Source organism: Pyrus communis, chromosome 16 (assembly GCF_041283825.1).
Source record: "Pyrus communis isolate YQ-2024b chromosome 16, ASM4128382v1, whole genome shotgun sequence".
Classification (NCBI taxonomy): domain Eukaryota; kingdom Viridiplantae; phylum Streptophyta; class Magnoliopsida; order Rosales; family Rosaceae; genus Pyrus; species Pyrus communis.
This window is the reverse complement of record NC_142580.1, coordinates 26,352,376-26,367,300: the sequence shown is the minus strand read 5'-3', so window position 1 is coordinate 26,367,300 and position 14,925 is coordinate 26,352,376. Positions and strand designations below refer to the sequence as shown.

At 38.2% G+C, this 14,925-nt stretch overlaps 1 pseudogene; it reads left to right on the top strand.

The window, feature by feature from the left end:
* The first annotated feature begins 155 nt into the window (after nucleotides 1-155).
* Nucleotides 156-1,606, top strand: LOC137730731 (putative 2-oxoglutarate-dependent dioxygenase AOP1; annotated as a pseudogene).
* Nucleotides 1,607-14,925: the final 13,319 nt, after the last annotated feature.

Here is a 14,925-nt window from a genome sequence, read left to right as displayed (position 1 = left end):
ATATGAAGAACAACCCGCCCACTTCAGATAGACATTAAAGAAATATGACAGTGAAGGAAAATACATTACCTGTTGTTCTATAAGTATCATTTTTGTTGGCTAGGTATATGCATCTCTGGAGCTTAACCATAGAGCCCTCAAGACCTATTCACACAATGGCCAAACTTACAGTGGTAGATTTCTCCGATAAAGACTGCTTCAAGTCAGGGACCAGTTCTTGGCTCTCAATACGCAAAGACATTTGTCATGCACTTGAAGAGCTTGGCTGTTTCGTGGCAAAACTAGCCGACATAATTCCTTCTGAGAGTCGCAGTGCCTTCTTTGGTACGTTGGATGAGTTGTTTGATTTCCCAACCAAAACCAAGCAGCAAATTACTTATGAAAAGCCCTTCCCCATTGGCTACATACCTTATAGCGCCGCTACTGAATGAATCACGATTGGTTGTGCTACAAACCCTGAAGAAACTAAAAAGTTAACGCATCACTTTTGGCCCAATGGAAACGATCAATTTCGGTATAAAATCTCAACTGAAATCCATCATAAACATCCCAAGAAGATCGTCAAAATGCTACTTTTTCCTTTTTAATTTTTACTCATTTACACTGTTATAATTTGTTCTTTGTTGGGCGGTCAAGGCGCTGATTTGTATGTAAAAGTGATGGAAAAACTAGATCATGCTGTGACAAGAATGGTGTTTGAAAACTATGGCGAAGAGAAGTACCATGATGATCACATTCGATCAGTTGTTTACCTCCACAAATTTAGTAAATACAATGATCCTGAGAAAACTGGAATGGATGTGGGTATCCACGGCCATACAGACAAGGACTTTAGCACCGTACTCTATCAAAATCATGTCAAAGGTCTGGAAATAAAGTCAAAGGACGATGAGTGGATTTCTTTTGATCCTGTGCCTTCATCCTTCATCTGTATGGCTGGTGATGGATTTAAGGTATGCCACAAAATTATGTGATATGTATGTCACGAGTTTGGTAATAAATTAAAGTTTAAAATTGAATAACAAAGCCTATGATCATTTGGTCTATTGGCACAAGCACATGCTCAACTAATGATTGATATTCGTCAAAAAAAAAAAAAAAAACTTACGATTGATATCATTGTATAATTTATATTGCAACATGTGCTAAATCTTAGTGGGTGTGTTTCTGGTTTTGGTTGACCTAGGTTTGGAGCGACGACGGAATTCATACTTGTGAGCATCGAGTCACTTTGAGGGAGAATGATGTAAGATACTCGTTAGCTCTATTTTCATACAAGGAAGGGGAAACATGCGTACCCAATGAGCTTGTAGACAAGGACCACCCCCTAAAGTATAAGCCATTGCATCTGTTAGAGTATGTTCAATATTTCATGAAGAATTACCGCACACTTGGACCTAACTTTTCCATCAAGACATTGTGGTGTTTGATCTGTCGGGTCCGAGACTCCAAGTCAATCCCTCTCTTATTGTTTTACTTAATTAATATGCGACGTGTATTTTACTATTCTATTTTCTCTGTGTGTTTGTTTAGTATATGTTTATGTGGTGGACATCATGTTATCGCTTCTTATTTAATGTCAATTGCTTGTTGGATACAGTTCTAGAGTAATGAGAGTGTTTGTTTAGTACATGCTTATTTCATCCACCTGGTGGCATTGCTTCGTATTTGTTTCGTATATGTTTATTATTCATGTGAGGAAGACTACATTTTTTAAGCCACATTGTCCTTTAGTAATTTTAGGCTTTTACGTAAAAACGTAAATTTTCAGGTCAAAGTGTAATACACAAAAGTATCAAAATTTTATGTAATTGCATAAAAACTCTAAAAGTACGCCCATTATAGGGGTGGCCGGATTTGGTGTGTATGTAAGAGAAGTTGAGCACATTTCAAAAATGAAAAGTGATTGGTATGGTGTTGAGTGAAAGGTGAGGTAAGAGAGGGTGAGCACATTTCAAAAATGAAAAGCGATTGGTATGGTGTCGAGTGAAAGGTAAGGCGATGAGTGAATAGTGAAAAGTACCAATCAATTCATATCAACTTCAACAAACAAATTTCAAACACAAATTCAAAACAATTTTTTAATCAAACACCCAAACTTTATGTTTTTGTTATGAACAAGAAGAACAAAACAAGAACATTGAAGAACATCCCTGAAAACCCATAAAAGCTCCATGAAAAATTTTCACCTAAAACACCCGAAGACCTCTCAAACTTAAGGTAAATAACATATTAATATACTAGGGTACTTATTGGGTTCCTAATGTCACTTTAAAACTCTTTTCACATGACAAACAAGAACCCAAAAAATCTACACATGAATTTGGCCAAATTTCCCAAAACAAAAGGCACCAAATTTTAACTCCAAAATTCATGCTCATATGAACTACATCTACAACATTTGAGATGACAAATTTTTAAACAAAATTTTGCATTCAAAGAAGCAAGAACATGTTTGTAATCATTACAACATTCAAATCAAAGACTATGAACAACAAAACCCAAAAGGGTTCACCAACTACTAGACCTAGGCTCATGATACCACTTGAAGGAAAATTTTTAGAAAACTAAGTTCATTAAGCAACATAATGCATGCATTCAACAATTAAGTGGCGGAAGTATGCTTGTATGCACTTTAAAACAAAGCTTGAACCAAATCCAAAGCCTAATAGTTGTGGTGAACCAAGACTCAACTCAAATCTTAAAGAAATGAGAGATTTCTTTATACCTTTGGAGTTCCTCTTTACAAGAGCAAAGGCTAATCACCCATGGGAGAGCCTTCATTCCTCTTCTTGAGTTGAATTCCATGGTTGCCATCTTCATCTTGTAGCCTTCTTGGATTCTTGGATTTAGATGCCTGACTGATTCTCCAAAAGTCCCCAAAGTTGGTGACATCTAAGTTTCGACAGCTAGGATAGTGAAGGAAGAAGATAAGTATGGATGACGAAAACACCAGTAATCTTCAACCATAGTGGCCGGCCTCTTAGAGAGAAAGAAAGAGCAAAATGTTCTCTCATCTTTCCTCAAAGAAACCCTTATAAGGGATGGAGCTATAAAGTTGCTTTATAGTCATTCCAAATGAGTGGAAAATTTGTAATAAGTCCACCATCTCCTTCCCTCTCTCTATGGCTGGCCATTCTAGTTAACTTAGGGTAATTTGCTCATTTTGTTTTAGTTGTCACACAACTTAAACCTTATGTGCCTTATGGATCGAAACCCCTTTGTGTCCCGAAACTCGAAACTAACTTAAGGCCTAAAACAAACCTTTCACCCTTGATTAACTAACTTTTAATTAATCATTGTCATGTACAATTAAACTATTTAATTTTTCTTACCATATTCGTTATTTCCTTCAATCGTTACCTTACACAGTGTGCGATCCATTATGTTCCTTTTAGCTAGGTAATGGGCGATTAAAACTCTTACTAATCAATTATGAATTGAAACTTACTTTCAATTCTCCCTTTAGCGGTTATACATCTGCAAGACTTCCCCAAGCCATGAGTGACACCTAGCAGTATGTCATGGTTACCGAAGCTAATCAGAAAAGGTTGGAGAACCTATTCAGTTTGGGATTAAAAATGCAATACGGTCTTTCTATAATACAATACTCTTACCAAATTGTTTGGTTTGATAGTTTATTTATGTCTACTATCCAATGTGATTCACTTACTTATATGATTACCTTGAATGTGATTAGGAATGACTTCCTAAATCTCATTCATACTCTCGCCAGAGGTTCTTAATCATATCATAGAGTATTTTCCCTCAAAGGTTTGAAGGTTAGAGATCCCTTGTTGCGCATTCACCTGCCTCTATGGTTAAATGGCTTAACCCTAACTATGTCGTGGACACCCTTTGATGGAATGCCCTTAACACAGTCAAAGATCAAGGATCTAACATAAGACAACTATGATGCCAGGTCAAAGGACTACTTTGCATTATCCCAACTATGAGTTCTCATGTGACCTGATTATGAGAACTCTTTGTTGGTCGCGTTCAGTAGACTCATTCTCTTTTCAGCACCTACATACTTGTCTTGGTGTCAGTCACACCAATAGCATGTGTTGATCTTAACGGACCGTCAATACCCAATTGACAATCCTATGACCAACAACGTTTAGGATGTGCGTACGAAAGAGAATGGTCTTATGAATCTAACTTCTTTATATTACATTTTCCTAATTACATATTCTTTGGACTTGTTGTTTAAGTGTATAACATTTATATGAGACAATTTTAAATAATAATCTTTGCCCTTATATTAAACTAGTTCGATTTAACATGTGAAATGTCCGTAATATCATCATATGATTGAGTTTAGGGCATATTTCCAACAGAAATGAATGCACAAAAGCATATGGCACAAAACTGAAACATGAACATGGAACACTATTAAATCCATATATAGGAACAACATCACAATGCAATAGGAAAAAAAAAAGGGGGGGGGGGGGGGGAGAACTTTAACGAAAAGCTCCCGGTACTGTTCACTTTAACGAAAAATCACATTTTTACACTAAAAAGTCAATCCTGGTACTATTTACTTTACCCTTTATTTTGTCCTTATCGTTAAAATTCAAAGTTTTCAAATAATTTTCATTAGTTTTCCTAAAAAAAAATACACCATAATCTACACCAGCAAGAAAGTTTTGATTCCAAGTATATATGATGAAATAATTAACAAATGCAAGACCAAATCTTCTCATAAAATCAATAATAACTACCAACATGAACATAAGATTGCAAACATCAAAAGGACATCAGAAATGTTTTGCATCTTTGCAGGAATACATCGGAAGTGATTGAATTTACCTTTTTCCTTTGATTAAGCTGCACCTTAGCAACAAAGCATCCAAGGGGTTTCTAAGCAGCAATCCAACAGGCGCATCTAACACCTTAAGTTGAAAAGAAAAAAAAAACCAGACCCAGATCACCAAAAAAAAAAAAAAAAAAAAAAAAAAAAAAACCTAAATCCCACTTAAATCCAAACACCTAGATGACCAAATCCCCCAAATATCACCAACTAATGATCAAAATCTAAAACCCACAACCCAAAACCCTTAAGAATTGAAAACCCACGAACCTGAAAAGCGCAACAGGCGACGTTGAGAAGGTTGGCGACCCAAAGAAGGGCATAATAGAAAATCATGATGTATGATCCTCCATTGGAGAGCTTGATGACATTTTTCTTGGCGTGGAACGCCACAGTACACCACAAAAATGGCTGCGAGAACTAGGCCTGGCAATTCCTGACACAATTCGATAACCAAACACGACACGACACGAAATTAACAGATGTTCGGGTTGACACGATAATGAATGGGGTTGTTATCGAGTAATCTGATAAGCACCTGTTAAGATAACATGTTGGTTCGAGTATACACGTGAGTAACACAATACACGATAAGCAAAATATTAATTTTATAATTTTATAACCCTAAAAAGATACTATAATAATTATATATATATATATATATTAATTTAACACTTTTATTGTGACAACCCGTTCCAAATTTTACGTTTTTATTTTATTTTAAAAGCGTGAATTTACGAAAATGCCATAGAGGCAAAGATTTTGACTTATGTTGACCATCGTCTAGAGAGACGTATGACTTATTCTTTTAACATATTCTCGTAGTACTCGTGGATGTGAACGCATAGGCGAAAGCCATTTGCGAGTCCGGATTATAACGGTATAGTTATGGACGTTTGAAAATGGCTATTTAAAGTTTAGTTATAAATTATTTGAATTCCCACCTTGTGGGAAAGTCGCCAGTCTGATTTTAGGCACAAGTAGGAAGGAACCAATTAAATTAGAGGGAGAGGGTGAGACCCAATCAGAAATAGAAAGAAGAAAAGAAAAAAAAAAAAAAAAAAAAAACCCCAGCTTTCCCGTGGGTTTTTCCAACTCGCGACCACCCATTTTCCAAGGTCGATTCCGGCCAACTCTGGTGGTGTTTTTCGACGCCACCACCACCATCTTGAAGCTCTCATTCCCCTCTACAAAACCCACCCAAGAACTATCTTGATTAACCACGGTATGTGGCGGTTTGAGGCCACGAAAGTTGGCGGTTCTCACGGTGCTCCGAGCACCCTTTTTGATTTTCCGGCAAATCGGCAAAGTGATGGCCGATGCCACCACTTGGGCTTTGTAGCCCATGATCCCAGGAGCAAAGCCCAACCAACCTTGACCCCGTTGGACCACTGTAGAAGACGAATCGATATCGGGAAGTTTTAGGCACCCGCTGGCTTTGTGGGCAAAATTGACCATTTTTCGTCCACTTTTGGACTTTGTGTCAGGGACCAATCATTCAGGACGCCTCGATGCGTGAGCTAGAGAATCATAGCGTGGACTCCAGGTGAGTGCATCTTTTTCTTTTTATCGTACATATTATTGAGAGTTCTATCGACACTTTTAAATTGATTAGGTATATTACTTTCATATATAATTATTGTGAATGCTTGAAGTACTATATGAACTACGAATGGCTTGATCCCTGTTTAGGGTACGTAGGCAGTCTAACGAGACGTTAGATGCAGCCATAATATATTTGAGACAAAAGCCTTATTTGGGAAATTGAGTAATGCAAAGGAAATTGGTAAAGGCAAGTTTTAGCTTTGTGAATTAGTTAGTTAATTAGTGTTAATTGGGTTGTCATGGATAATTATCCCTGAAAATAAGTAGTTCGGGAGTAGGACGTTATTGATTGTACATTTCACACCGTATTGTTTATAATTGAAAATGCTACAACATGGTTAAGTATTAGATTGCATCATGGTATATCCATATGTATACTACTTGCATATAATTATTGGGAATGCTTTCAAGTGCAAAGGTGAACGCAGGACACCCAGGTAAGCTTCAGGTGAGTACATGTTGATGTTAGTGATGGTAGTGAGTACGATTGTGTTGAGATATAGTATAGCTCATAAACATGCACCCCGGTGTTAGTGCTCCCGCTCGTGGCCAGCGCACAGTCCTTCACGTGATGTTCACCTCCCGCACCTTACGCTCACCTTGGATCCAAGGTAGGTGCATAGTCCTGTCGTACAGACCACTTTAGGTGGTTCCAACTCGTAGATGACCCGCGATTATTCGCCCAGCCTTCACGTGATCGTAGCACTTGAGCGTACTTATATTACACCCAGGCTTGTCGTACAGACCACGTTAGGTGGTTCCGACTCGTGTGCAGGTATAGTTAGTGAGATGGAGATTTGAGCTCTAGATTCAGCCGTACAGGTCACTATAGGTGACTCCGACTTATATGCTAGCCATGATTGATGAGATATGGATAAGTCGTACAGGTCACTGTAGGTGACTCCGACTTATATGCTAGCCATGATTGATGAGATATGGATAAGTTGTACATGTCATTTTAGATGACTCTGACTGACATATCATTTTGTATTGATTAAGTTCATTTGGCCTACTTATTAATGCATGGTGGAGTTGATGGCAAGCCGTGGTTTTGGTCATTTCTGAGTATGGTTTGGATATATGTATATATGTTGTACTGTCCTATAGAAAACGATAAGGGAATTACTGTGAGAGGTTATTACTGTTTGAAAGGTAATAGTTTTGGGAAACTTGGTTTTACAGCTTACTCACACTTTCTGTTTTGTACCCCTTCAGGTTTTAACTGCTGAGTTCGTATCGACGAGGATATATATAGCTAATCTTAGTTTTGGTGGCTACTTTTAAGGGTATGATTCTTATCCACACTACTGTACTTTACTTATGCTCTGACATCACGTGTGAAATGGGTTCGCTCCCACTCGTAGCGCACTCTAGTATTTAGACACTTTTAGTTCAAATTTATGCACATTTTATACACTATCACACTTTATGGCTTCGTCACCTTCCAGGTGTCGACCAACACAGCTCGATTTGGGGTCCTAGTGGACATTCCGAGTCGGGGTGTGTCAGTTTGGTATCAGAGCATAAGTTGGGCAGTATTGTGTTCATCACACGCATGATGTGAGCATTCTTGGTTCTTGTGTTTAATGTTCAATTGATGCCATATGGAAAAATATGCTAACTTTTCTTAAGTTTTGGACAGTTATGTTGTCTTCACGACATTTTAGATGATCATTTTGGCAATGTCCTTAGAAAAAACGAAGATTTCCCTTGAGGGGGAAAGTTGTAGATTTGAGGCAAGTTGATGGCCTAAGATAATGTATTGATAATCGTGTATCACCAGAGATTTTACCAAATAATTCCATCATCATTCTTCCGTTGTTAGAATTGATCCTTTTGAGATTGGAAATCTCAGCTAGTTTTGAGTTCTTGGTAGTATTGTTAGAACATCTCTTAATAGAAATCTTGCGAAATCCCATTTTTGTTAGGACTCTGGAAATGTCTCATGTGGCAATGTGGTCTGTACGACAGGACTGTGCACCTAACTTGGATCCAAGATGAGCGTGTGGTGCGGGAGGTGAACATCACGTGAAGGACTGTGCCCAACTCTGGGCGGGAGCACTAACACCGGGGGTGCAGGTTATGAGCTCTCTATACATCGCAAATCACTACTAAACATAAATATAAACCATAACTTACCTGGCACTTACCTGTGCGCCCACAGCACCAAGCATATATATATATATGCAACTAATAATGCATAATTAAACGGGCAAACATAATGAATGGCATATAAAACATATAGATGCTTCATTTCACTTTCTAGGAAAAACACAAGTATATAGGTATATAAGGAAAACCAAAAGCCCACTCACTGGTATGTAGAAGGGTCGTAACCCCCTTGCCTTGAGTGACTGCGCTCATCCTCGGAATAGGTCTCACCTATATGCGAAACAACTATAAAAACGTTAATTTTAAAGCACATAACCAACATTATGAAATAACTTCTCATACAATGCTCAAATGGGGTGTATGAATACACCAACGTGATCTCCTCAACCTCACGAACATCTCCATATTTTTAAAATAATTTTTTGACACCGCACGCCCCCCACGCACCGGCCAAGGCACGGCCACACACGCCGCCCACGCGCAGGCACGTGCCTAGCACACTGACGGCATCAGTTAACGCCATCAGGAATATTCCGTTAACTCTGACGGATTCCTTCAACGCTGTTAGAAATATTCCGTCCAAACTAACGGAATATTCCGTCGTATTCTTCGGCCAAACTCCGGCGCCATCGCCGTTGCCGGAAAACCGGGGAAACTTCCAAACTTTGTATCTCACTCGTTTTTCACCCAAATTTCACGAAATTGGTACCAAAATGAAGCTTACAACTAGAGGAACAAATCCTTACCACTTTTAAGCACTAAAACCAACGGAATCTAGCCGGAAAAACTCCACCAAATCCGGCCAAACCTGTAACTCACGATCCCGACGTCCAAAACCTTCAAACGAACCACCCTAAGCCTCCTAAGGACCTCACCAAGCTTCCTACAAGCTTGAAATTCCCAAAAACACAAAATTAATGTGTGCATGAACAGTACCCCGATTTGAACATCTCGGGTTTGACGTGAAAATGATGGTTCCCTTACCTGAAATGGGTATGGTTGAACTCCTATGGACTTCATGAGCACAAATATGTAGTTTTCTTCCTCTATCCGTGATGTTTTCGAGCACAATGGGTCTTGTCCGTACGTATGGTGAAGAAAAGAGAGAAAGAAAGAGAGAGAGAGAGAGAGAGACAGGGATACGGGATAGGGAAAGGATGAGGGTGAGTGTGGGTGTATGTGTGTGGTCCAAAACAGCCAACCAAAACCCCCAAAATAACCACACAACGAAACAAAATACTAGGGGCAAAACCATCATTTCACCCCAGTACGAAAAATCTAGGACACGCTGTCACATTATATGTACAAAATAAATAAATTTAAATCTACTTAATAAATATATATACACACACACACACACACCCCATTGAACTTGATGGGATACGAATTCTACGAAACTAATTTCAACGATCCAACCGTCAAACTTGTTTGTATATGCTTCGAGATCACATCAGCAAAAAATCGCAAAAAACAAACATTCAGAGATCAAGTAATGGGACAAAAAATTTCGATAGTTATGAACCAAAAATCACGATTTAACGGTTATTTTAACTCTGATTTTGATCACAGCTACACTTCTTAACCCTATATGAATACAATGAATGAACTCGGTCTTCAATTTAAAATATTTACACTAGTGGATACCACAAAATTTTATGTTATACTTAATGAAAGTATGAATAAACTCGTGAGTGTTAGTGAATCTATTGTTTTGATGGGATACACATTCTACAAAACTAGTTTCAACGATCCAACCGTCAAACATGTTTGTATATACTTCGAGATCGCATATGCCAAAAATTGCAAAAAACAAACATTCAGAGATCAAGTAACGGGACAAAACTTTTCAACGATTATAAATGAAAGATCACGATTTAACGGTTATTTTAACTCTGATTTTGATGATTTTTCACAGCTACACTCCTTGACCCTATATGAATACAATGAATAAACTCGATCTTCAATTTAACATATTTACACTAGTGGATACCACAAAATCTTATGTTATACTTAATGAAAGTATGAATAAACCTTTAAGTGTTAGTGAATCTATTGTTTTGATGGGATAAACATGTTTGTATATCCTTTGAGATCGCATATGCCAAAAATTACAAAAAACAAACATTCAGAGATAAAGTAACGGGACAAAACTTTTCGACGGCTATCAACGAAAAATCTCGATTTGAGTCCGTTGTATGTGGACAGTATACCTCTAACTCATTCTGCATACCTTTTAGACTTCCAAGTAGCTAAACAAAAAAAGTTTTCCATCTTGTTGCATGCTCATGATATCTCTTTTAAGTTGGAACACACGGGCTACATTATTCTGATTTCCATACATTTCTTGCACGGACTTCCATAGCGGAAATGATGACTCAGAGTAGCTGAATATCTCAGCTATCTTTCTCTCCATAGAATTGAGGAGCCAGGACATGACCAACAGATCCTTGCTAAGCCAAGATTTATAAGTGGTAGAGGAAGTATTAGGAGCTTCAATACTTCGATTTATGAACCCTAGCTTTGATCTTCCTCCTAGGGCAAGTGAAACTACCCTCGACCATGGTAAGCAGTTGAACTCATTTAGAAGCACTAAACTTAACCTTTGATTTGGATTTACATTAATCTACGGTTGATTTTAATGATTGGCTCCAGGTGAGCTATCAGCATCGGACTAAAGGATGGGGTTTTCGTCAGCTTTGAAAGAAAGCTTGAAGAATAAAGCAATGAATATCACAAAGACAGGTTATTCCTACTCTGATACCATGTTGAGTTTTAAGTGTTTGTTTGTATTATCTTTCATAGAGAAACAACAACACAAGAATAAAAGATATATAGGGCAAGGTGGATCAACACACTGATCACCTTTAAATCACTCCTACACGACAACTCCATAAAATAGGGAGCAGAAAGAAGGTAAGGCAAAAAGCTTCTAACCACCCTACAAGTATGGGAAAGAAGATACAAGATCTAACTAGAAATAAGGTGACAACTACACCCTAATCATCCACCTAACCAATAGCTTCGGATACCCACTCTTGACTTTTATTAGACGATATGGGATGACTGATACTGCATACTGATGCTGCCTAGGACTGATGCTGCATATGGAATACCCAATACCCACTCTTGACTTTCAATAATTTCCTCAAACCTACCCTTAAATTTGCACCCAACCCTTTCTCTTTCTCTCCCTCAAATCGTGTTGTGAAGCCCTCACATCATACCCTCTCTCTGCAACCAACCCCTATCTTTTTCTCCCCCAGTTCGTGCAGCCCCTACCGACACCAAAAACCCCCCCAAGTGGAAAATAACCAAACTGACACGCCTCAATCCTGATATCCTCCAAACACTAGGGTGACGAAGCCATTTTAATATGCATGTAAGTTATGAAGAAAGGATGAACGTAAATAAAATATGTAAATTTAAAATATAATGAAATATGCAAATGCGGGAACGTGTTCAGAGCATACAACTAATCAATAATTCTACGAAATGAATATTATATAACAATGAGATAATCTCTACTAATTAACAAAACACTCATTGTCAACCAAAACCCTATGAAATTACCAGTTTAACCCTCTAATTAAACCAAAACATGAATAAGAAATATGGGGCAGAAATGTAATTTCACACAACCAAATTTTGCTGTTTTTTTTTTCTTTCAAAACCTCACCTACATGTAATCCTAACATATCTCTAATTAAAAATAAATAAAAATAAATAAATAAAAAATAAAAAATAAAAAAACTTCCCAATAAAAAGTTTTCTCACACACTTTGTGTGTGCCCATATGCTAGTAATTAATAATAATAATAATAATAATAATAATAATAATAATAATAATAATAATAGTAATAATAATAATAACTCGTAAATCATAAAACAATGTACTTAACTAGGGGTATCATTATGACAGCCCGTCCCGAATTATTTTTTTATCGACAGTGTGAAATGTCTATTTTGCCCTTGAACGTTGTGTGACGTGTGTTATTGGGCTAAGGAATGGGACCAATTATTTCATATCGTACCTTGTTGGATCCATTTAGAAATTGGTATTGTTTTGTATGGATTTGGCATGCAGCCCAATTAGAGCTTAAGTGCTTTTTAGGTGCCCAATCTGAACACACATACACACACTCGCACACACGTGCAACCTGTATCTTTCTCTCTCTTTCTCTCGAACTCTCTTTGTTCTACACTGGTTGACCAACCTCCTAACCTACGTTACTCTCACGGATCGAGTGTTTGGAAGGTACCATCACTTCCCTCGTGGTCTCACAAACTTGTACATACCAGTTACGCGAAGTAAGGACCTCGAGAACCCCAGAACTTTGAACTCCGACGAGAAGTCGATTTCGCTTCGACGTGATCGTCGAGGTTATACCAGATTTTAAGAATTACAAAGGTAATCATTAGTCTTCTCTAGCATGTTAGGTTAGTTTTGGTTAAGTTTGGACGTCGAAATGAGCTTGGTTATGGGTTTGCAGGATTAGCCGGTTTTCAAGGATTTCTCCGGCCATTTTCCCGTTGGTTTTAGGACCTTTGAAAGGTAAGAACGTGTTGTACTCCTATAGAGCTTCAATTTGAGACAAATTTTATGAAATTTGGTTGAGAAATGGCGGAGATATCAAGCTTTGAAAATTTTCCAGTTTCTGGTGATACAAACGACGACCGGTGGCAGAGTCCGGCGATCCACAGGAGAAGAAAGGAGAATATTCCATCAACTTTAACAGAATATTCCTAACGGCGATTAAAAGGTGTCAGGTATGTTTAACGGAATATTCCACGAAATATTCCTAACGGTAGTTAAGTTTCCGTCAGGTTGGCTGAGAGTGGGGGCGCGTCTGGCTGTGCCTTTGCCGGCGCATGGGTGGTCCAAAAATTATTTTAAAAATATGGGGATGTTTGTGGTGTTGAGTAGATCACGTTGGTATATTCAAACACCCCATTTGAGCAATGTATGAGAAGTTATTAGCCAGTTTCGTTTATGTGCTTTAAATTAACGTTTATATAGTTGTTTCGCATATAGGTGAGACCTACCCTCAGGACGAGAGCAGTCAATCGAGGCTTGGGGGCTACAACCCTTCCACATATCAGTGAGTGGGCTTTTGGTTTTCCGTATATACCTATATACCTGAGATTTTTCCCAGAAATGCCATGCGTATTGATTTATACGTAGATCATTGAATTAATATAGTGTGCATATTGTGATTTGACGTGGTGGACGCTCACGTAAGTACCAGGTGAGTTGTAGATTGTTTATGTTACTTGATGATTATGTGAGATGTGTTGAGAGCTCATAAACCTGCACCTCGATGTTAGTGCTCCCGCCCAGAGTTAGGGAATAGTTCTTCATGTGATGTTCACCTCCCGCACCATATGCTCACCTTAGATCCAAGTAAGGTGCACAGTCCTGTCGTACAGACCACTTTAGGTGGTTTTGACTTGTGTGTAGGTATATTTGTTGAGATGTGGATTTGAGCCGTACAGGTCATGTTTTGTGACTCCGGCTAGATGGATGAGCTCTAGATTCAGCCGTACAGGTCATGTTAGGTGACTCCGGCTGACATATCATTTGCATTGATTTATATCACCTGGCTTACAAATTTTATTGCGAAAATATTTGACATGGCATATTTATGAATTTTGCTATTCTGAGTATGGTTGTGGTATAAATATGTGTTCTATTTTCTGGGAAATTATACAGGTTTTACGGCGAGGGGTTACAATCTTTGATAAATGAAATGGTTTTGAAAAGCTTTGTTTTTGCCCACTCACACTTTCTGTTTTGTGCCCCTCCAGGTTCTAGTTAAGAGTGCTTTTTGGTGGCTTGCGAGGAATCCATGACAACTCTGACAGTCACCATTGTAGGTTTACCTTTGGTGTTGTGTAATTAGTATTCGTCCTGTTGGACTGCACTTAGGCTACTTATACTCTGGTTGTGAATTCACAATTATTTCGTCTTGCACCTTATCTTATTTAGTGCTCTAGTTAGTTTGGTTTTTATTTATTTGCATTTCTTATATTAATATTGCTTCCGCACCGTGCACATGGCTACGTCACCTTCACGTGACGACCAACACGCCCTATTTTCGGTTGGAGTGTGTCAATCATAGTCGCCCGAAAGCATAACCATCACTCGAGGATGAAGCTGTACAACACTGAGTTATGTCATTAAAGAAACATGGTAGGTTCCATCACCCAAAGGTGAAGTTGTACGACTCTGGGTTACGCTAGAGAAGATATATACATAACACACTGACACTAGCTGTGGCTAGTGAAGTTGTCTGACACTGGTTTTGCTAGTAAAGTTAGGAGTATGTCGTAAATATCTCACTGTTCATCCAATTGTGTCTTATGGCCATGGCCATAGACAAATACAAACTCAT